This window comes from Emydura macquarii, unplaced genomic scaffold (genome assembly GCF_026122565.2).
Source record: "Emydura macquarii macquarii isolate MOO-44397 ecotype Brisbane River unplaced genomic scaffold, CSIRO-AGI_Emac_v2 contig_2369, whole genome shotgun sequence".
In the NCBI taxonomy this organism is placed as follows: domain Eukaryota; kingdom Metazoa; phylum Chordata; order Testudines; family Chelidae; genus Emydura; species Emydura macquarii.
This window is the reverse complement of record NW_027132506.1, coordinates 2,273,553-2,296,706: the sequence shown is the minus strand read 5'-3', so window position 1 is coordinate 2,296,706 and position 23,154 is coordinate 2,273,553. Positions and strand designations below refer to the sequence as shown.

The following is a 23,154-nucleotide window of genomic DNA, read 5'->3' as shown; positions in this document are numbered from 1 at the left end:
ACTGATATGGCAGGAGAATGGGAGTAAAGCTGCACCATGGTTGTTAAATGAAGTCCCCTACACACCCGTTTCCTGGCCAGCGAGCAGGGGAGAGAGGCAGGCCGAGATTCCAGCAAGCTAGATCCGTTCTCCCTAGTGTGAGCACGCAGTCCCAACCCAACAGGCAAACACACTGCCTGTGGGGAGCCAGGTGAGAAAGGGACCCTAGCTTTGACTGTGTGGCCCCTGGAAACTACACGTCCCAGCATGCAATGCAGCAGGCTCCTCAATCGAGCTGGAGCACTGCATGCTGGGGAGTGTAGTCCAGCTAGGCTGGGCCTCTGTTTAGAGCTGGGGGTTGCAGGTGCAGGCTGAAGTTGGCTCCCCCTGCGTTTTTACTCACTGCTTCCACTAGTGGGAGTCACTTGCACTAACTGAGGGGTGTTGCTCCACACTGAAACCCAGTCTCAGGGCTTCTGTGCTATCACAGCAGTGTGGCTGGCACAATCCAGCCAAGCACCACGGCGGCATTGTTCTCAAAGCAAGCCATCTGTGTGAGGGAGGGGGTCTTTTGCCCCCTTACTGTGTCGCTCTGCCCTGCAGCGTGTACCTGCCACCCTTACGGCTTTCCTTGTCACAGGGGGCACAGTGTGGTGCCTGGGCAGAACTGAAGCTTTTCGGGGTGGGAGGGGGGTGCAGATTCTGTCTGGGGCCTGGGCAGGGCTGTTTTCTCCCACCCCATTCCCAGCTAATTGCAGCCACGGAGCTGCATTGATGCAGTGCTGCGTTCAGGGAAAAACGGAGAAAGGAAAGTATTTATCACTATGGCAACAAACCACACAGAGAGCGGAAACAATTGATGGCTGCGTGCCATTTATAGTCAAAAACACAAACCCCTGCATCCTGGGAGGAAGAGGGAGGGGCCAGGGAGGAGAGGGGGCGGCAATGCTGCAGCCCAAGGCAGAAATACCGTGATGGGGCAACGCTGCCTCCACTGCCAGCTGGGGATGATCAGCAAACCTCCCTACCCCTTCGCCGCTGGCACACAGCCCTCACTGGTGGGCCATGCGATGGACTTCACAGGGCCTGCGCTGCATGCAGCACACAGCCGGGCATGGGCCTGTGGGAGGAGCTAGGAGATGGGCTGACAACAGGCAAAGAGCGGCTTTGATTCTTTAGTAAAATACCCTGAGTGACGATCTTGTACCGCTCACGGCCTGCAGACTAAGCCTTTAACTAAGCATGACCCTGGCACTCCAGCTCAAACCCTTGATCCATTCAAGTCCTGCAGCATCTGTGCCTGACACAAGAACTTTTGTCAGTACAGAGGCACTGCCCCCTCCCCGCCCCCCAACATTTCTCTTTACCACAGAGATGGCATGGGCTGAATCCACAGGCCCTGGCGTGCCCTGCATGCAGGCTGCTCAGATCAAGACAGAGCATTCATCCAGGTTGCACCTCTGGGGGGTGCTTACACCGCAATGGGAGGCGTGGCTGCAGCATACGTAGACGGACCTGCGCCAGCTCTGACCAAAGCTAGCCCGAGGAACAGTTGTGGCGTTGCAGCAGTCTGGGCAGGGGCCACGCAAGGATGTATAGGGGTCCTGGGCATACGGGGAGAACCTATGCAGCAGTCCATGCTGCTGCAGCTTCCCTGCGATTGATACTTGCGCTAGCTAGATCTACACGTGCTGCAATCTCACCCCCTGACCGTAGCAGACAGACAGACCCTCTGTATCATGGGGAAGGGCGATGCCGTGCTCTTTGGGGATCCCAACCAAAGGTCGGTTGCTACATTTAGAGTAAGTCACGGTTTAGAGTCCTGATCTTTCCAGGACAGAGCAGTCCATGGCATAAACCTAGCTCAGCACCTGCTCTGCCAGCTGAGACCTGCACATGGATTGATGAAGATATCCGCTGCCCGTGAAGATGGCATCAAGCCAAGAGATCTGACAGGTAGGACAGCAGCTTACACCTGTCGGGAAGCCCTGATAGTCCCCAAGGAGGTGACGAGGAAGAAGCAGGCGTGCTGTCACAGCTTGGCAGTCTGGCATTGTGGAGTTTTAAAGCAAAGGCTCCAGACCGGTGTGGTGCTGTGCACAAATCAGAGCCCGCAGCAGGATCAGCTCTGCACATCTCAGCGAGCCAAGCCAACTTCAGAGCCAGTCCTTTCTCTCACCTTCGAAGCCGCTAGGGACCGGTAGCATTGGCGGTTACTATGTACTCAGAGTCTAGAAAGCCCCAGGAAGCAGTCTACAAAAGCAGTATCAGAGCAGCAGCACCTTTGAACACTCAGTCATGCATGCAGAAATCCTGCCTGCTGACACCGCCTGATAGGTCAGCGAGACGTTTAAGTTGCCCCAGCTCACTCATTTAATTGGGTTATTGCAAACAGGCATCCTTTAAGCAAATTAGAACCGTGCTAATCAGGGAATTTGCAACTGGCTAATCTGGCGAGAGCCACGCTAAGCTTTGAGCTTGACAGATTCCCCTCGTCACAGAGAACAAAAGGGAGCAGGCCAAACGTTAGGGCTGGCTGGGGACCGGCAGGTGACTCCCCAGCACAGTTATTACACGGTAATTTACACAATGCACAGCTATCTCTGGGGAAATCAGAGCGACACCTACCCTTCGGGACAGCTCCTCATCTTCCCGCTATGCTAATTAATATCCCTTCCCCTCCCTTGGGAGGTAACGCTGGGGAATGGAAGTCTCGTCTCGCTCCAGTAGCTCTCGTGGCAAGATGGGGTCGTGCCCCCAGCAGAGACTTGAGGAACAAGTCTCAAGGTTAGGCCCCACACCAAGGAGCCCGTGAAAGGCCTCGCCTCCTGATCAGCCGCTGCAGCAGCACGGCCCAGGGAGATCCTGCCGCCTGCAAACATTCGCATGCAGAGCAGGTCTGCCTAGGGGAGGCCTTTGAACTTGCTGACTCATCGCAGAGAAAACTCAAGACGTCCAAGGCTCCCAGTGGCGTATCGAGAGGGCAGGCGGGGGAAGCCAGGCCCTGGGTCATGGCCTGCGCGGGGGGAGGGGGGAGGGGCCCGCGCACCGGGCTGGCCCTTCACAATGCACAGGGGACGGGCGGGTGCCAGCCCCTCCAGCGCCCCCCATGCCTTGTGAAGGGCCGACCCAGCACACCCGCTCCAAGACAGCACTGGGCTGCAGGGCTAGAATGGCGGGGCACCGGGCCAGCCCTTCGTGACTGGTGGGGGGCTCAGGAGGCTTCTTCCTCCCCTCCCCCCGCAAGACATGAAGGGCCGATCTGAATCGCCCCACCTCCAGGCTGGGGGGTGAGGCTGGCCCCGTCTGAGCCGGCGCTGGGCTGGGCCAGGGGAGGCGGGCGCCATGTGGCAGGTTAGTGTGGGGAGGGGGGTGGCAGAGCCAAGACTGCATTTGCACCCCTCCGCTCACTGGGTCAGCTGGGGGATGGCCCCAGAACCCCTCCTGCCCTGCGTGGGGGTGGGGGGCACGTTAGGCGGGGGGGGGGGGTGCAAATGCAGGCCTGGCCCCCAGCCACGGAAGACCCATGGTACGCCACTGAAGCCTGCCGCAAATCACATTTAAAGCTAGACCTCCGGAAGGGACCGAAGGCTGGAACGCTAACCTCCAACACAGGGCCCGCTCTGGGGGGCAACCAGGACCATCCAGTAGCCACCATCTCCTTGCCAGGTGTGCACCTGGCCTCCGCCTGAGCTGCTGCATGCCCTGAGCTCCTAGCAGTAAGCAGCCCCCCAGCCAGTTATCTTTGCGTCTGAACGGGAGGGACCAGCCGCAGGACCCACTAGGGGAACACACAATGCGGGAGAAAGAGCCAAGGGGATCGTAAGAGGAGCCTGAAATACCAGTGCCAGGCAGGGAGGCCTCGGCTCAGCAGTGAAGACCCTCCAGCTCTATTCGTTTACACCAGCCGCGGATCCGGCCCCCGATTTTTTCTGATCTGCAGGCCAGGAAGCACATGTGGCTGCAGGAAGATGCCACGTGTTCTCTGCACTCTCCTGGCCCCAGAACTCCCCGCAGGGGTGGACGCAGGCCCTGCCCAAAACCAGCACTTCACCCCATGCCGGGGCTTGGCTCCAGCATGCTCACTCTCCTCCTTGCAGAAGGCAGGCCTGACCGCACCATGCAAATAAGCTGGCTGCTCAAAAACAGCCGGAAACGCTTTCAGCCTCCCAATGCAAAAACAGGAAGCAAAAGCCAGAGGCAGGGCTCGGGCTACACAAGCTGTATGGCTGGCGTGGCCTTTTGTACACAAAGCCCCTGCCCTTCCTCTCCCACTTGGGGCCTGGCACTCGTGAGGAATCCTGGCTCGGCCGGGATGGCATGAGCCACAAGCGGGTTAGAGAACAGAGACCCCTCTGCTCACCTGGGGAGTCTCCAGCTGCTGAGCCCCAGAAGTGATTCTTTAGCTGGCTGAAGGATGGACAAGCCCCATTTCTAAGCAATCTCAGCTGCTTGGGGGCTACAAAACCAGCCCATTAACCCCAAGCCACCGAGACAACTAGGCCTGAGACTAAAGCTTGTGGGCTGCTTTGCATCGACAGGAAATATTCACTAGTTCCAGCACCATGGGGGTCCGAGCGTCCCTGGGCAAGCCAGGTTATTGCCGTGTTACACTCTCACCCCTGAGACAAAGGGATGACGAATGCTGCAGCTCGTGGGACTAACTGCCGTGCGGGTAGGGCTGAAGGCAGCCCAAGCTGGGGGCAGTGCAGGCCAAGACCCCTATTGGGAAGGGAGCGGAGGGTGCAGCGCTTTCCCCACTTAACGCGAAGGGAATTACTGCCAAGGCGGTGGCAGCCCAGTCTTGTGGTCTGTTGGCACCACCCTATCCCGCTCCTTTCTGGACTTGCCGCCCCACCAGCGCCCTAAACACCAGGGCAAACCTCCAGCGAGGGAGACGGGAGCTGGGGAAAGACATTCAACACTGAAGCTCTCAAGTGGCAGGCTAAAGAGTTTCACCAGAGCAGCAGGACCACCAGGGAGGGGGCAGGGGGACTGAGACCTGCCTTTGGCTCATCTATTTCTTTGGTAAGCTCTTTGAGGCAGGAACAGTCTCTCTCTGCCTGGAAGATAAAGGCACCTAAGGGAGTTAGGCACACAGCTCCCACTGATCCCAGCTCCTGTGTGTACATACGGTACCTCAGTCGCCGAGGAAGCTTGGGGCACAGCGAGGAACTGATCCCAAGTCTTCCTGCCACATCCTACCCCCTAGCCCATCCTTCCTATCTCTGGTCCTACGAATCAAGAACAACAAATGAACCATGAAGTTAGGGCTACATCAAGGTTCCAGGTGTTTATATCTAGGATGATCAGTGCAACTCCCACCCCCTCGGGATCTCCAGCTTCTCTTAACCATCTGCCTGCAATACGGCTGCTCCCGACAGTAACTGAGCTTTTCCTGAGCCATGCTGGCGGCTGGGAGAGGAGTGTGGGGGTGACTGCCTGGGCACCGCCAGCACACACTGTGCCTGTCCCTCTGTTCCGATCACAGCCCTCCCATGGAGTGGCTCAATCACCACAAGCATCGCTGCGTTCCTTCCTGCACACGCAGAGCTACAAGATTCCCGCAGTGGGCCAGGCGGCCTTTCTACGTAACACCAGCACAACAAAGCAAGGAAGGGTGGAGGGCTCTCTGACTCCTGCTTGTCTATGAAAAGCTTATGCAAAGAAACAGCCTTTGCCCTGTGCTTGTCACTGCCTTGTGCTGGATGAAAAGAGATGCTGGTTTTATTGTCACTGTCCTATCAGCTGTGTGCAAACAACAAGCCCTGGGAAAACAAAGGTGATTATTTGCAGCGCTCATCAGCAAAATTGCTTACTCTGCCTTATATAGCTGGGAGCTATCCCGCTAGCCGTGCTTTACCAGTACAGCTAGCCCGACCAACACGCCGAGCATGGACGCAGCTACGCTGGCAAAAGCTGCTCTTTGTACCTGTAATGTAGACCTGGCCTTGGCGATCCAACCCAGAGGCTGTGGCTTTGGTACTTGTGTGTTGGAGCCAGAACTCGACATCCACATTCACAGCACTTTTAAAACAAGCCCTAAATCATGACTCTCAAACTATGTACAGACAGGCCCAGGTGACACCACGAATCAGAGCAGCCCGCGCACGCGTGTTCAGTCCAGAGAGCATCAGAAGCTAAAACGGGCCCCGTTTTAACCTTCCTGCCTACAGACAGAGCCTTCTTTCCCCCTTCCCTGCCAGAATCAGAGCTGAGCCGCGGGAACTCACTTCTCCCATTGTGGCCCCACCATGCTCCCCCAGAACGGATTCCAGAGGGATTTTACTCGCGGCAGGAAGTGTTTAGGAAGGAACGATGATTTGATGGTGCAAACACTGGGCTGGGTCAATTCCTGGTTCTGCCACAGATTCTCTGCCTGACCTCAAGCAAGCCACAAAGTCCTTGTGCCTCAGTTTCCCATAGGTAAAAAAGAGCTGATACTAACCGACCTCACTGGGCTTGGGACAGATCAAGGCATTCATTTGGATTGAGGCCATTGAAAAGGCTAGAAAATTCTGTCCTCTAACCATCACCAGAGAGAAATGGCTGGTCTCTACCAACCCCTCTCACCACTGGGAAACCTGCTTTCTGTCTCCTCTTTGCTAGTAAGACTGTGTCTCATCACTAAGGTCTTTCAGGGGTGGCATCTTCTTTGCTGCCCGCCCTCTCCCAGGCAATGCTATGGGATGGTGACCAGTACTACCCCCAACACCTAGATGGGATCCAGGGCACATCTTGCACACAGCAAGTGTCATCCTCCCCCTCGGATTGCACACGTTCTATTCCAGACAGGATCTACCAAAGGCAATCTAGAGAAACAAGTTTGGTTTTAACCCTGTGCCTTTGATAATACAGCTAGTCCCTGGATTCTTGGCCCTTTGCTCACAGGTCCAAGAGCAGCACAGAAATGCATCACCCTGCTAAGGGAAATCCCACACGTGCATGCAATAAGGGGCATGGAACTGATCGCAGATACACCTCCAGGGACCAGTGTGATGATCCTCTGGCCTTCTCCTGTGAGTCATTTTAACACTCGCGGAACAAAGCAGGCAGCCCACCGAGAGCACATCATATCCACAAAGGGGTCTCGTTTTAGACACCGCACAAAAACCACCTGCATATTTCCTCCTTGGGGCTTTATACTGCTGCCCATCATGGGCATGGCTGAGGGCCTGTTCAACGCGTTAGCAACAGAGAAAAAGATCCTACCCCAAGTCCCTGCCTGCTGTAGACAGTTAGATATACAGCTCTGAGGCTCTAATAGCATAGGACATCACTACCCCAAATCAATATATATATATATATATATATATATATATATATATATATATATATATATATATATATATAACAGTGCTATGGGGAGTCACCGAAAACCTATCTACCACCACATCTAAAACCTACCCCTCTGAACCTCACGTGGATATTAAACGTGGTTTTGCTAGTGAACGCAGCCGTAACTTAAACCAAGATGTTACAGAACAGACTTTGGAATTTAACTTGTATAATGCACGAGAATCCTTAAGCTGGGCTATGGGGTGCGTCCACTCATAAGCGGTTGCTGTACTTTGAGAAGTTTCCTTCTCCAATGCTCCCGGTGTCTCCTGATCTCAGCAAGCTCGCTCTCTACCCCCCATGTCTCCTTCAGATCCAGGACACTCTTTTGCTCTCTGGCCACTCATCCCGGAGGTGAAGCCTCAAATACTTTTCAGTGCAGGAACCGGCCGTGGGGCATGTCCCGCTGGATACGTGATGGGGCTGAAATGACGTCACATGCCATAATAGAGGCGCGGAGGTTCCACACTGTCAGTTTGATTGCCCAACACCTGTGGTTACCACGGTGCTGCCTCGCAGGCACTTCTTCATTTGAATGCCTTTTGCAACCCAAGCTTTAAACTGAAGCTTTCAACCTCCCATCCCCCTTCACCCCAACTCTGCCCAGGATGCTGGCTGCTATTTATCATTTGTGTTATCATAGCACCTAGGAACCACAATCACGGACCAGGGCCCCACTGTGCTAGGCGCTGTACAAACACAGAACAAAGAGATGGTCCCTGGCCCAAGAAGCTTCCAATCTGAGTGTAAGACGGGAGACAACGGATACAGCGGAGCAGTCCAAGGCACTGAGACAATATTTGCTCCTATCAAACTGAACTGACACGAGGTGGGTCCTCTCCAAACCCTGAGAAATCAGATGTCTGAAGGCTCACACTGTGCCCCTTGACCCAATCCTTTCGTTGGTTCTATCCCAACAGCATGCTGTGTGGGCACCACTGGCTGACCTCCTCCCCAAAAAACAGGCTTGGTCTCTGATATCTTGTGGCAGCAAGTTCCACAGGCCTATATACAAAGAGATTGGGGAAGAGGAAAAAACCTTGAAAGTAAACAAAACCTAAGGGTGCTGGGCTCACCAAAAGATATGGAAAAACAGGGCTAGAGGGAATACTTCTGAAACAGGTTTGACTAGGTTTGGTGAGAGTTTGGATCCCAAACTGGACTTCAAGGGGGTTTAATTTTAGCCTCACTGGGCATCACTCTCCCAATTTGGCTTCACAAAGGGCACCTAGGTCTACCCTGAAAAGTCAGAGCAAGCATCCAGAGAGCAATCGGGACATGGCCCCGATTCAGCAAGGTACTTAGCTACCCACTGCCTCCGAAAGGATTCCTCAAGCACTTAAAAGAGGCATGCTTCAATGCCTTGTTAAATCAGAAGTCTACAGAGACACAGGATTTTTCAAGACTTCTCCTGCACAATGCAAAACCAAAAAGCAAAAAACGACATAGCCGGGAAATGAATTTAATCAGATCAGCAGAGAGCAGTCGTTACTATTGTTTATCCTGCTACATGAAGGGTGACCCATCAAGGATCTAAATTTCTGTTTCATGCCTGGGATGGTGCCAAAGTTTAGCTAGAAGCCTGAGGCAATAGCTCATTAATGTGCATATTAATTACAACACTTTGAACATGCTGAGTGCTGCAGAAAGGCTAAGTATTATTATGATGTTGGTTTTACAGACAGGCTGACTGAAGAGATGCTTACAGAAACGATTTAACTGCCCTACCAGATATTTGTCGCAGCTATGGTGTCTCTTGAACAACAAATGCATAATAATTAGACCCTACAGAACACCTTGCACCCAAAGATCTGAAAGCTATCCACAACGGTCGAGAGAGCATCCTTATTTCACAGAAGCGGAAACCAAGGCACAGAGGGTCTCACACAGTGTCTGCCAGAGCAGGGGTTATGACTCCTATTTCCTGGACCAATATTCCAGTGCCCTCTTCCTCTCTTAAAATCTCCTGCAAAGTTAAAAACAAGCTGGGTTGAGTCCTTTCTTTCCCTCTCTCTCAGATGTGTAAAGACTGGAATGGATTTTTTTCAGATAAAAGCTTTATTTCTTCTGCATTTGTTTTACGTTAGACATTCAGGTCTCATCATCCTGGTTTTCCCTGGAAGACTCTGTGGAGAACCGGTAGAATTATCACATTACAGATGCCAAGCAAATGAAGCCTGATTAACTGAAACTGGTTTTTCTTTTCTGACTGCTTAAAACTGGATTTGTTCCCACCCATTTGACTCAGATGGCCTACAGACAGTTGGAAGGAAGGGACTATTTGTTAAAAGATTTAACACTCTCTACCCATCTTAATTAAGTAACTTTCCCAATACATTTCCCAGTCCTCCAAGGAGACCTCCAGCAAAATCATAAGACCATAGGAATTACCAGAATGGATCAGAACCAAGGTCCATCCAGCCCAGCACCCTGTCTCTGGCAGTGGCTTGTACCACATGTTGCAGAGGAAGTGTCAGAGCCCTGCAGTAGCAGATAACATAGGGGGGGCAGATTAAGTTTCATTCTGGTCTCTAATATTCAGAGACTGGTTTGAGACCCAAAGCACAAGAATTAATTCAATGCTGTGATTTCTGAAAGCAAATAAACATCAACCAGAATTAAAAAATGGTTACTAACCCTCTGTAGCTGTTTCAAGATGTGTTGCTCATGTCCATTCCGCATAGGTGTGTGCATGCTGCATGCACAGTGACTGGGACGCTTTTCCCCTAGTGGTATCCAGCGGGTCGGCTCTGGTGCCCCCTGGAGTCACGCCCTCATAGCGCCATATAGAGGGCCCTGCTGACCCCCCAGCTCTTTGTTCCTTCTTCCTGGCTGGCTCCGAGAGAGGGGTAGGCAGGTGGGTCTTGGAATGGGCATAAGCAACACATCTCGAAGAACAGCCGTTACAAAAGGCTAGTGACCGTCTTTTCTTCTTCGAGTGCTTGCTCATGTCAATTCCAAGTAGGTGACTCCCCAGCTGGCCCTTTGGAGGAGGGATCGGAGTTCAAAGCCCCACAGATTGTAGTACTGCTCTGCCAAAAGCAGCATGGTCTCTGGCGTGCTGTGTAATAGCACAGTGTGCAGCAAAGGTGTGAATAGATAACCACGTAGCTGCTCTACAAAACGTCCTGGACAGGGACTTGGGCCAGGAATGCCACCGAAGACGCCTGTGCCCTTGTGGAGTAAGCCGTCAATGCAGGGGCAGGTGCCCTCACCAAGTCATAACATGTCCTGACATACAATGTGATCCATGAGGAAATTCTTTGAGAAGAAACCAGGAGACCTTGCATCCTATCTGCCATTGCTAAGAAGAGCTGTGTTGTTTTCCTGAATGATTTTGTCCTCTCAATATAGAAGACCAAAGGCCTGCCTGACATCCACAGAATGCAGCCTGCGCTCCCGACTGTTGGCATATGGCTAGAAGACCGGAAGGAATATGTCCTGGTTTGCATGGAATTGGGAATCCACCTTTGGAAGGAAGATTAGTTGAGGGCGAAGTTGATCGTTGTCCTTAAAGAAAGTTGTGTAAGGAGGCTCTGACATGTGCACTTGAGTGCAGATTCCCTCCTGGCTCCAGTCATGGCCACCAGAAAAGCTACCTTCCACAAAAGATAGAGGCGTGAGCATGTTGCTAGGGGCTCAAATGGTGGTCCCGTCAGCCTTGACAGCACGAGGTTAAAGGTCCCATTGGGGAATCGGCTGATGCACGAGGGTATGGCCTGTCCAGGCCCTTAAGGAAATGCCTGACCATGGGGTTAGCGAAGATCGAATGGTCTACAATCCCTGGGTGAAAAGCCGAGATGGCAGCCAGGTGGACCTTAACTGGCTACACCGACAGGCCCTGTTGCTTCAGACGTAACAAATAGTTCAAGATAGAAGGTACTGAAGACAGCATAGGTGGGGTGCCCTTCTGAGCCCCCCAAATTGAAAATCTTTTCCACGTCAACAGTGAACCCTTGGGGGAACTTGGCATTCTCCTCCAGCAGCTAACAACGTGCCCTTCTCTACGCTCGAGCTTTAACACACGGTCATTAAAACGTTATAACCAACATGCTTTCACACGAACGTAGACAAGCCCATAGAGGGTCTTTCCTCAGGGGATCTCCCAGTGTCTACCAGACACAGGTTAAGTCTCGTGATACCACTCCTCTCCGCCCCAGAAGGAGGTAGATGGTCTCATTTTACCAATGGGGAGACCAGGCATGGACGGATGAAAGTGACTTGCCCAAGGTCCAGTAGCAAGTCAGCAGCAGCATCAAGAATGGAACCTAGGAGTCCTGAGTCCCGTCCCCCCGCTCTTATATTTGGAATCCAGAGGGCAATAGTAAATGGCACAACTTTTGATGACTGCATTTGGGGCTGGCAGTTTGGGCAGAAAGGCAGCAGGCCATTCAGTACTGGGTCATCTGCTCCCGCTTTTGGAAGTGTGGACTGTGTAGGCTGGGTGTCTACGCGCAGCAATAATCGTTCAGTAAATCAGTTACAAGAGCTACACATCTGAACTGTATTTCACCAATCCTTACAGGATCAATGGATCCTTTAGGAAGATTAACTTAGTAAATCTCTTCATGCATTCAATTTATGGATCTACACACACTGACACTGGATTGCCCTCTGCTTGGCCAGTGTAATGCCAATTTCTCCCATGCAAACTTTTCAAAAAAAAAAATCCAGTCACCAATCAGCAGCAGGAAGGCTGGACTTGCAGCTAAGGTGCTGGCCTGGGATTCCAGAGACAGACAGAGGACAAACTCCTTGGGCAAGTCTCTTCATTCTCTGAGCAATTTAACACCCCATCTGTAATGTGGAAATGACACTGACCCTCAGGATGCTGTGAGGATAAATTCATCAATGCGTCTACACTGCAAAGGCTTAAACCCCAGCTCCTGGCTTGACCGAGGCTCAGACCCTCCACCCTCGTCGAGTCCTGGGACCTTGGTCTACACACTGGGCTAGCGCGATCTGTGTAGACAGAAGAGACAGAAGAGACTTCCGCCGGAGTTTGAACGCAGGGCTTGCATTGTGTCGCAGACATACGTTTAGGATGGGGGCAAGACAGGCCTGGGTGATGCACCCAGGTGAATTTCAATTGTTCTTTAAACTGATTTAGTTGAACCGGTGCAAATCCTGTGCTGATGCTCTTGTTTCTTGTAAGAATGGCTTATTTCAGGTTAGCTTAAATATGCTCCTAATCGACCTAAGCTACGTAGCCCAGTGCAGAGACATGGTTCAATTTCTGGTTCCACCACCAGCCTTCTTGGGTGACTGTGGGCAAGTCGCTTCCCTGCCTTGTGCCTCAGTTTCCCCATCTCTAAAAGGTGTATGATGATACTGACCTCATTTGTAAAGTGCTTTGAAATCTAAGGATGGAAAGTGCTAGATAAGAGCTAGGTGCTATTGTTAAATCCACGTGACAGGCTTATATCTATTTAAGAGTGTCCACAAAGCCTTTTGCACTGGCTTAGCTAAACTGACTTTAGCTCACCTCACTAGTTCAACCAGAGTCATGCTGCACTTGTGATTTTATCACCAGTCTCTCAATAGCTAGTGCTCATCTCAAAGCACCAGCGGCTGGAGTCATGTAACAGAATACGCTGCAGGGGCGGGTACCCGGGGACACATCGCCGCCCGTTTCCTGGAACAAGCCGCAGCTGAAGCATGCATTTGTAGTAAGTTCTGTGAAACCTTATTTCTTGCCATCAAGGGAGCTAGGAAGAAAGAGCTGCTGGAGAAAATGTTAACTTTCAAGTCACAAAGGCTTCATTCAAGTCCCCTGGACTTGATCTGCATCCTTAATTTCTCCAGGTATTTATGTGCTAACCAAAATTCTTCCCTGGTAGTTTCTTTTCTTTTCTCCTAAGGGACTGAACGGTCCCATCCAGGGGCACCAGAACCAGTCACTGCAGAAGTTTGGGCTCATGACAGTCATGTTTTACAGTGCCATCTTACAGGAGAATCATCGCTGAGAGGCAGACAAAAATACCAATCCGTAGGCCATCTCAGCTGCAATCACAGCAGTTACTGGAGGGCATGGCTAGAGGGAAACCAGTTAAACACAGTCTGCAAAGGAAACACACTTGGGCTTGGTGCCGTTGTTTGTTGCTTGATAATGACTAAAGGAGACCAGGAAGGCTGTTTCCCTCTCCAAGTTGTTTCAGCTTGTTTTATTCACCACATTAGAAATTTAGTCCTCCCCCTGGCATTTCTTGGAGGGCACAAGGAGTACGTCTACACTGCAATGTAAACCAGGGTTAGTAGAACTCCAGTTGCAGACCCTGCATTTGTTAACCTAGGGCTTGAGCATCTATACTCATTTGTAACCCCAGATTAGGAATTGTGGAACCCTAGGTCCCAGCCGGGGGCTCCAGCATCTCGCTGCATTATGCAGCCTGAGTCCAACCATTCATTTCCCAGCCTTCCTAGCACCTTCCCAAAACATGGCCATTTTAACCCTTTGTTTGTGGTGCAGCACAGGAAAACTTGACTGTCCAGAAGACAAAGAAAGCGAGCCTGTGGGTACTTTTTGCAGACTCCCAAAGCACAAGTCTAGTGAGACTGCATCTACACTGCAAAAGTTTGACTGAGGCTCAGATCCTGCATCTTGTGGGGTCCTGGGACCCTGGATCTGCACACTGGGCTGGTGTTATTTGTGTAGCCAGGATAGGCTTGAGCCGGAGTTCAAATGCTGGCCTTGCAGTGCAGTGTAGACATAGCATTAGGATGACTAGAGAGCTCATGGGATCATGAGAAAGCAATACCTAAGGAAATGAAAGGGAAGGGGGTTTTTGTTTAAAACTCTAGCTTGAAATAGATGGAACAAAACCAGTGTCTGACTAGCAAGGTCTCAGAAAGCTACCACTCCAGTTCTCGTCCTCCAAGGGGACCTCCAGCAAACCCTGAAAACACATTGATATGCCTGATATACGCTAAAAAAGCCAGACGATTTAATGAATAGAAACACACTCCTTTCCGGCTCCCTTTATAAATCATAACGCTCCAAAAATGGGGGGGAAAACGTTCCCCCCCCTTCATCGATCACTGTTAAATTCAGTTTGCTCAGGCATTTCAACTGTACCCATCACACCTGGGATCAATGCAATGGATCTTTACCACCTGCCTCTCGGGACATCACTGATCCTTCCCAACCAACAACCCCAGCTCTATCACGTTCTCTGTCTGGAGACACTCCCTCTTACGCACTTCTCTCTGCGCAGTGGTGGTGGGTGCAGGGCCACTCCAGCAGGAAGGCTGGCTCGGCAAGCCTCTCAGGAAGGCTCCTGACTCCAGCAGCTCCCCCAGCTCAGGACTCTAATCTCTGGTGTTCCTATGCAGGAGTGAGCAGCACTGGCTGATGGTCCTTGGGCCAGCTGGACAGGCTGAGGCTGGAACGGGACAGACACTCCTCTTTGCTTTGCAGTCTCTCTTGGCCTCAAATTGTTCATGAGACATCACCCTAAAACAGAAGGTACCCAATTCCTCCTCTAGGATGAAGTGAAAAGGATGCCTGGCTGTCGATACAAAGCCAGAACCAGCCCACTCCACAGCCCCCATCCAACTCCACGAGCAGCATTACCACCCTCAACGCTCGCTTTACTTTAAAGCAGCTAAATTGGGAGCGTGAAGCATTGGCGACAGGCAGAACAACAGGAACTGAGGGGGCGACAGCCACAAGGCTCCTGTTAGAGGCAGAGTCTTGGCGTGAGTTCTCCAGGCAAGCAAACTCCACCAGGGGGAGCCGCCTCTAGTGCCACTCACAGCAGGGTGGTGGCAATGCCAGGAACAGACAGGGTTTATTTTGGATTACCATCCAGCAGAGTTTCTCTCTCCTTAGGCCTACATATTTATTAAAAAAAACTAAGGAAAGACCAATGTGAGAGGTGACAGTGACGCAGCATTGCAGCTGGGGAATTGACAGTGCCAGACATCAAGACATCCACCGGGGAGAGTCTTAACAGACAAAGCAAATACATCTATTAAGGGTTTGTCTTCTGTAGCAGCGTCCACATGGGACGTGACTGTGTGGCAAGTTAGCGCGCTGTAGATTCACACCCTAGCTTGCCACGCACTAAGGTCCCATGGGCATGTTTATGAGCTAGACAAAATAGCACGTGTGCACAACTGGAGAGAGATACAGATGCCATGGGAAGCGTAACAGTTACTTGTATTGCTGTCGTGCCATGAACGAAAAGTCTGATGTGCTAGGTGCTGTACAAACACAGAAAAGATGATCCCTCCCCCAAGGGGTTTACAGGCTAAATCTGACAGACAACAGACGGAGATGGACGGACAGAGGAGTACAAGTGAACAACGAGAATATTGGTCAGCGTGACAGTCTCTACACCCCAGCAGCCTAGCTGTTGTCACGTTTTTTGTAGGCGTCCCAGCAAAGGAGCGTTGAGGAAGGATCTGAAGGTGGCTGACGAAGTTGCTTTGTGGATGTTCATGGGGTGTGCCTCTCAAGTGTGCAGACCAGCATGATGGCAGCCCAAAGGGCTTTGTTTGAAAACATAACAAGCAGGCAGTGGGACTGATCCAAGGTGAGAGCGGACAGCTCGACAGTAGAGGAGGATAGGCAGGGCGGGGACTGATTGTGAAGGGCCTTCAAAGTGAAGACAAATGGCTTTTGTTTGATGTGATGGGGGAACCAGTGGAGGGATGCAGAGGGTAGGTTAACATGGTCAAAGCAACCGGCTAGGGAAATGATCTTCGCAGCAGCATTCTGACTGGATATCAGTGGGGAAAGGTTGAATTTGTCAAAGCCAGAGAGGGATGTTGCAATAATCATGATGTGTGATGAGAGCCTGAATGAGAGTTGTAGCTATGTAGATGGATAAGAAAGGCTGTATATTAAAATGTGATGCCATTGACTTTTCCAACCCTGTGGGGGTTTAAATTCTCACCCTTAAAACTGCATTAGCATTGATTGTTGCACTGAACACATTTTATGCTGTGAAGCTGCAGGGCTTGCATGGAAAGGTTCTGGAAATGAATTAATAATGGTAAATGGACCTTATCTGAAAACACCTACAAGGATCCTGACATCTCTCTCTCTCTCACTCACACACACACGTGCTCTGTACATTCCCTCCAGCCAGATGAGCCTATCATCAGCTCTTCATTATACCGACTAACGCCACTTCAGGGAAAAGCACATCTTATAACCAAACTCCCGCTTGTTTAAACAACCATCACGTAAAAACACACACAGCCTTAAACGGTAGAGAACGTCAGAGCAAGCCCTTTTCTTTCAGCGCCTGGCTGGCACAGATGATACACCATATGGGAATACACAGGAGTGGGAGAAAAATACGAGCCTGACACAGACATAAGGAAGCCATTCTTCACATGGAGAATAACCATTCTTTGAGACGTTCTTCCATAAAGTGAAGACACTGAAGCCATTCGAGGCAGGAACAATCACTATCCTGGGGAAAGCGGTTACTATGAATGAGCCTCAGAAGCTTGGTTGCATTCGCTTGTTCCAACAGAAATTTCCCAGTGTTATACAAACACGCGTAAAGTTCTTCTTATCAGCAAGTTAATGGTTATTTAGCCAGCAGTTAAGAAAAAGCCGCTCTAGTTCTCTGATAGGAGAAGCAGGTATATAGGGATGGGGATTAAATGAAAGCACAGAAGCAGAATGATAGCAATGATGGCAGCTTTCTTAACAGCTTAATACCTACCGGATGTTTACCACCACCCAGCTAGTTAATGCCTTTGTGACTGTGTTATTATCCAAGTCAATTTATGGTTATGGGCTTGTGTCCTGGATAACACCCTCTGTCTCTCTTCCCTGTCTGCCTGGATTACACAGCCTAGGCTGTAACCTCTTTGGGGTAGGGGCTGCGGGTGGGATCTTCAACTTGCCTACAGGAGTTTGGAGAATGAGTTCTGTGAGAAATCAATGGGACCTACGCTCCTAACTCTGTTAGCTGCATTGGATCGTCCTGCCCTGCATCCATACGGGAAACAACATGCACAAAACTGGTGCTAAACACAAGAGCTGGCAAATCATTGTACCTGTACATTGGCGTTTTTTTGAGCAGTGTACTATAATTTTCAAATCAGACTTTCAATCTAAGTTAGGAATCCCAGCAACGATGTGACAGCTCAGAACTCTCAAATCCGCCTCAGTTATCCTCAGCCTGAATATGGAGGTGGTGGTCCATGGACAAGTGCAACTCTCCAGTTTCACCGTGGGACCAGAAATACCTTCAGGAGGCATTTCTTTATTGAAGATCAAGGCAGCTACAAGTTGCTCTATTAGATGCCCACTAAATGCAGCCCCGGACTCCTGGCAAGTCTCCAATGCGGCCCTTAGTTGGGCACCACCCAGCAGATCTGCCCTTGGGAGGCTGTCTGTGTGTGCCAGGCTGCGAGCCCTGTTAGCACCGCAGCGTACTAGGGAAGCGTCTAATCCGACTGACACCGGGAGTTTGATTTCCCAGCGACGAGAGGATAATTCCTTAGGACACAGATAGTCTGGGATTAATTAGAGAGAGGTTCATGTGTGGGGCTCATGTACAGAGCTGGCAGATAGGCTTCATGTGTCTGTTTTAGCCTGTTACCACCTCTGGGACTGTTGAATCTGCAGCGAAGGATGTGATTTTAGGCAGAGCTACGATCTCTCCCCTGCACTATTTATCGGTCTGTACTTGTCTCACACTTCCTGTTCTCAGTCAGCCTGGATAACTGCTCCCCTTTGGGTCCAGGCGAGCGCTCTGCTTTCACCAACCCAGCAAGTTCTCTCATTATAACAGGTGTCTCAGAGCTCTGGGATTTCTCAGGTCAAGGACTAAAAAGGGAAGAAGAAATGTTTACATAAAGGACAGGACAAATGCTCCCAAGCCATACGGCTCCTGGGTCGGGTCTTGGATGAAGACCTGGGAATGTTTTTCAAAGACATTCTTATTTCTTCTCTGAAGCAATCTGGACTGGGTCAGGAGGAAATTAACACACTAGATCACCATAACCTTCTGCTGGCTGAACCTTCACCTGGCAGTCTAAGCTAGCGGCACTTTGTTTGCAATGTTACCTGCAGCAGCTCAGCCTGGCCCGTCCCTTTAAAGCTGATGCTGTCAAGTTGTGTGCAGGGAAGTGACACTGACAAACGAAAATCCAAACCAGTGGAACCAAATTAGGTAGGGTTGTCAGACTCTCCTCCCAGACTCCGCAGTCCAGAAATCAAAGGAGAACAGCAACCCAATCCTAGGCAAAGCCCTGCAGCTGTGGTCTTCAAAGAGTGTGCAAATTTAATTGAGTCCATTTCCCTCTATCTGAGCAGTGAAATGGGAGTTCATGGGCAAGCACTGCATGTCCGGCAAAGAATTTCTCCCCCAGACCTCTGGAAAGCACATGCTAATAGGAGTAGACGCGGGCTCCCCTTTGTCTTGATTGTTAGCAGATGTGGCTGTGTAAGTACCTAAGAGGAAAGATGGCACGGCCTAAGACTTGAGAAAACCAGATTCGATTCCCTGCTCAGCTACAGGCTTCCTGTCACTTAATCTTCTCTGGGGAGAATAGCCTATGACCCTGGGATTGGGTTTAATTCACGGTCAGGATATATGGAGAGATATATATATAAAGCACAGATCTTCAGAAGCAGCACCTATACATCTTGCCACTTCATTCTTCAAAACAAACACGGCTACAAATTTGACCAAGCAGTAGTAACAAACAAATCCAAGAATACTCCATTGCTGGCAAGGGAGGACTCAGCAGGCTTTCTTTTGAGACTAAAGTCTGCTCTGTTGCAAAATCTGCTGTTCCCAAATATCAGCAGTTCGGTTGCCTGAATTAGTGAGCGTGTGGTAGAACCAGCAATAGTCATTATTTAAAAACACAGCATTGCAAACCTGAGCAAGAGGAAAGACTGAGGGTTATTGAACTTGTTTCCTATGCAGCTACCTCTGACTCTAGCAAACTGAAGACTTTTGCCAAGAAAACGTGCCTGCAGCACTTCCTTCCTTCGGTTGATTGTCTCCTCCTCACTAGTGCTGGAGAGCTGCTGCTATCTGCACAGATTCTGGTACCCCAGGGCATTGCCTTTGGAGGAAAGTGGACCCCCCCAAGATTCTTTTTGCCCTTGAGGGAAATTAACTACCAGTATTTCTTGGGTTTTCCTGACCAGTACCTCAGAGCTTGTTGCTGTAGGAAAGATTGCATCAACATCAGCTATCCTTATCTAGGAGGATCAGCTCCGCTTGGATTCAAAACTGGAAGGCAGCATGGCAGTTATAGCAAGGTGGTATTTGGTGCTTCCAGATTTAAGAAGGGAAGTGGCTCCACCTTGCTACTTGTCCCCCCTCTAGATAACTGCATGGCCCTCATCACTGCAGTCTGAATGCCAGCCAACAGCAAAGCCTGCATTCTGGCATGGTTAGACATTAGCATAAACTTGCACCAGACAAGCTGGTCTCCATATATGGGACACTGAAACAATGCAGGTTAATCTGAAGACCTTCCTCTTGTCTACATGGGGAAGCCGTACTGGTAGAAGGTAGGGTGTGAATTCAAGCAGCTATAGTTCTCCTACCAGTAAAAATCCGCATCTCGAAACTTTCATTCTTGGCCTTTTTATTAAGGGCACTTTTTTCAGTTTAGTTTATATCACGTTGGAAGTTATTTAAGCTGAGCTGGGGGAGGTTAAAGGGGGGGAATATATTCCACAATAGGAGTGTCAACATGGGGCATTATAGTGCTAGAACTACAGCGATTTAACCATACCAGTGTAACAGGAAAGATACCCCAGATAGCCAACCCCGTATTCTCCTCGCTAACTATAAGCCTTCTGCAAAATCCCCTGTTCTTTAATGCTGGTCTGGTGATACAGGTGTAGTGCAACACACCATCATCTTAGGCAGAGTTCAAGGCTGCCAATTCTCAGGGATGCTCAGTTCCAGGAGTGGAAAAAAAGCACACGATACCCCTTGTTGACCTGAGGGAGCTCTCTTAGATGGCCAGGTTTATGCATCACACAAATACAGTGCTGACAGACCCTGAAGATTCCTCTAAATGAAGCTTTAAAACAGCATTTTAATATCAAATTTACTTGGGAAAAAATATGCAGGTAACCTGCTGGAGTTCTGTCCGTTATGTCACTGCTAGGTTCTGGAATGCCAGCCCTAACAAGCTCAGATGGCTCGCTCCAAGAGTGTGTTAGTTGAAGGCTCTCATGGCGCCCACACAGACTGACATTCTGAACGGAGCTACGCTTGCAAGGTGAGGTGCTGAAGGCTCCTGCTGTCAGGAGGCGATACCATAAAAAAAAACCCTGCTTGCTCTGGGAGGAGAGAATTTAAGATGCAGAGTTGGAAGCCACACCACTGAATTGAGAAGGCCCCCTCAAGAGGTAATTTAATTCTACCAAGCTCTTCCGTACACATTCACCAGTAGATCTCAGAGTGCTTTACAAAGGAGGTCAGATCTTTATCCCCAGGAGGCCAGCAGCAAAGCCAAGAATAACCCCTGATCTCCAGAGAGCTAATGCAATGCTCTACCTACCAGACCATACTGCTTGTGCACACAGTGCGCCTTTCCGGGGGGACTTTCTCTTGCAGTTGTTTTGCAAGCGTTACTAGGATTCAAACAGGTTGAGGTCTCAGGTTTGATTCCCAATGAAGCATGTATCTTTCCTGCACCATACTTCAGTTTTCTCCCTAAACACAAGCCTTGAACATCGGGAAGCTGTACAAATACAGAGATTGTACACATTCATAGATTTGAAGGTCAGAAGGGATCACTTGATAATTTATTCAAATCTCCTGTACAACACAGGTCACAGCTCTTCCCTGAAAAAAATCCTGTTTGAACTAGAGCAGAGCAGAAAAGCATCCAATCTTGATTTAGAAATTATCGGAGATGGCAAATCCACCACAGCCCTGGACACGTTCTTCCAATGGTTAATTATCCTCACGGTTAGAAACGTGAACCTAATTTTCATTCTGAAATTGTCCAGCTTCAGCTTCCAACCACTGGATCCTGTTATGCCTTTCTCTGCCAGGTTGCAAAGCTAATTAGCAAACATTTGTTCCCCGAGTAGGTACTTACAAAATATGAACAAGTCACCTTCCCCCTCCCCCCAACCTTCTCTTTGTTAAGCTAAATAGATCGAACTGCTTGTGTCTACCATTCTAAGGCAGGTTTTCCAATAATCCAGTAATCATTCTTGTGGCTCTCCCCTGAACCCTCTCCAATTTATCAACATCCTTCTTGAATAGTGGACACCAGAACTGGACCCAGCATGCCAGCAGCAGTTGCACCAGTGTCAAATACAGAGAAAAAATAGCCTCTCTGCTCCTATTTAAGATTCCTGTTTACACATCCAAGGATCACATTAAACACGTTTGGCCACGGAATTGCACTGGGAGTTCACGTAGAGAGATCACCCACCATGACTTCCAAGTCTTTTTCAGAGTCACTGCTTCCCAGGATAGAGTCCTCCGTCCTGTAAATATGGCCCCCATTCTCTGTTCCCGGAGGTATGATAATATTTGGCTGTATTAAAACACTGTTTGCTTGCATCCAGCTCTTTCAGTGATCCACATCGCTCTGTATTTAAATTCCCAGGAACTTAAATTCATAACTCTGCTGGACACTAAAAACCATGGACTTAACCAGACACTGGTTTTATGGCCCATTACAATAATTTATAACACACTGTGCTGCTTACTAGCCCTCAGTTATCCTCAGACTACCGAGGTGTTAATTGCCCATTTCATTTTAAGTGGTCTCCTACAAGGTGTGGGAACCCCTCCAGCTTAACAATCTGTCCCACCTTGGATTTTAGCCCGGACACTGGTCATCTTCTCCACACCCGAGGAACAGCTCTGTAAAGCCCAAAAGCTTGTCCCCTTTCCACCAGCAGCCGTTGGTCCAATGAAAGGTGTTACCGCATCCATCTGGTCTCTCATGTCAATATGTATCGTTTTAGGTCGTTTAATCAAAATATTGGGCGGTGCCAAGTCAGCTGCCTTACAAAAAGTCTATTACATCAACACTATGACCTTCATTCACCAAATCGGTAACGTCATAAAAAGATATCGAGTTCGTCTGATAGGATCTATTTTCTATAAACCCCTGTTGATTCGCATTATACTATCCTCCTTTAATTCTTTATTAAAGGAGTCCCATATCAGCCATTGCATTATTTTGCCTGGGATGGATGTCAGGCTTGCAGGCCTATAAATTACCCAGGTTGTCCCATTTCCCCTTTTTAAATATTGGCACAAATATTAGTCTTCTTCCAGTCTTCTGGAACATTGATGTGGTTGCCCCTAAGGTGACCCCATGCCACCAATGCAAATCACATGGTGTTTCCAGAGGAGGTTAGACTTTTCCAGCCAATGCAAGATTCTCTGTGTGAGGGAGAACCCACCCCTCAAGTCTCCTAAAAATCTGATCATTCAGTTCTCCAGCCCATTTGCAACACACCCAAGCAGTTCTGCACAGCTGATCATGTGGTTAAGGAGCTGGTCTGAGACTTCACAGATCTGGATTCGATTCTCAGTGTGACCGTGGGCAAGTCACTGAATCTCGCTGTGCCTCAGTTCTCCAGCTGTAAAATGGGGATAAAATCAGTCTTTTCTGCCACCCTTTGTTTGTCTTTCTAGGCTGGGATTTTCAAAGGCGACTACAGGAGTTAGTGATTGAATTTCAATGGGAATTACGTGCTTAACTCCCTCAGGCACCCTCAGAAACTCCAGACTTTGACAATCAATTCTTCAGGGCAGAGACCATCCTTAGTGGCTTAGTCTGTGTCTACCTAGCACAAAACACAAGGGGGTTCCTGATTTCAGCTGGAGAGCTCCTATAGTACAGATAATCTCCCACCTAATA

The 23,154-nt window shown here is 49.8% G+C and overlaps 1 protein-coding gene across 7 annotated transcripts in view; it reads right to left on the bottom strand.

The window, feature by feature from the left end:
* The window catches only part of GNAI2 (G protein subunit alpha i2), a 154,159-nt gene that overhangs the window by 26,858 nt on the left and 104,147 nt on the right, over positions 1-23,154 (bottom strand). The window lies entirely within an intron of this gene.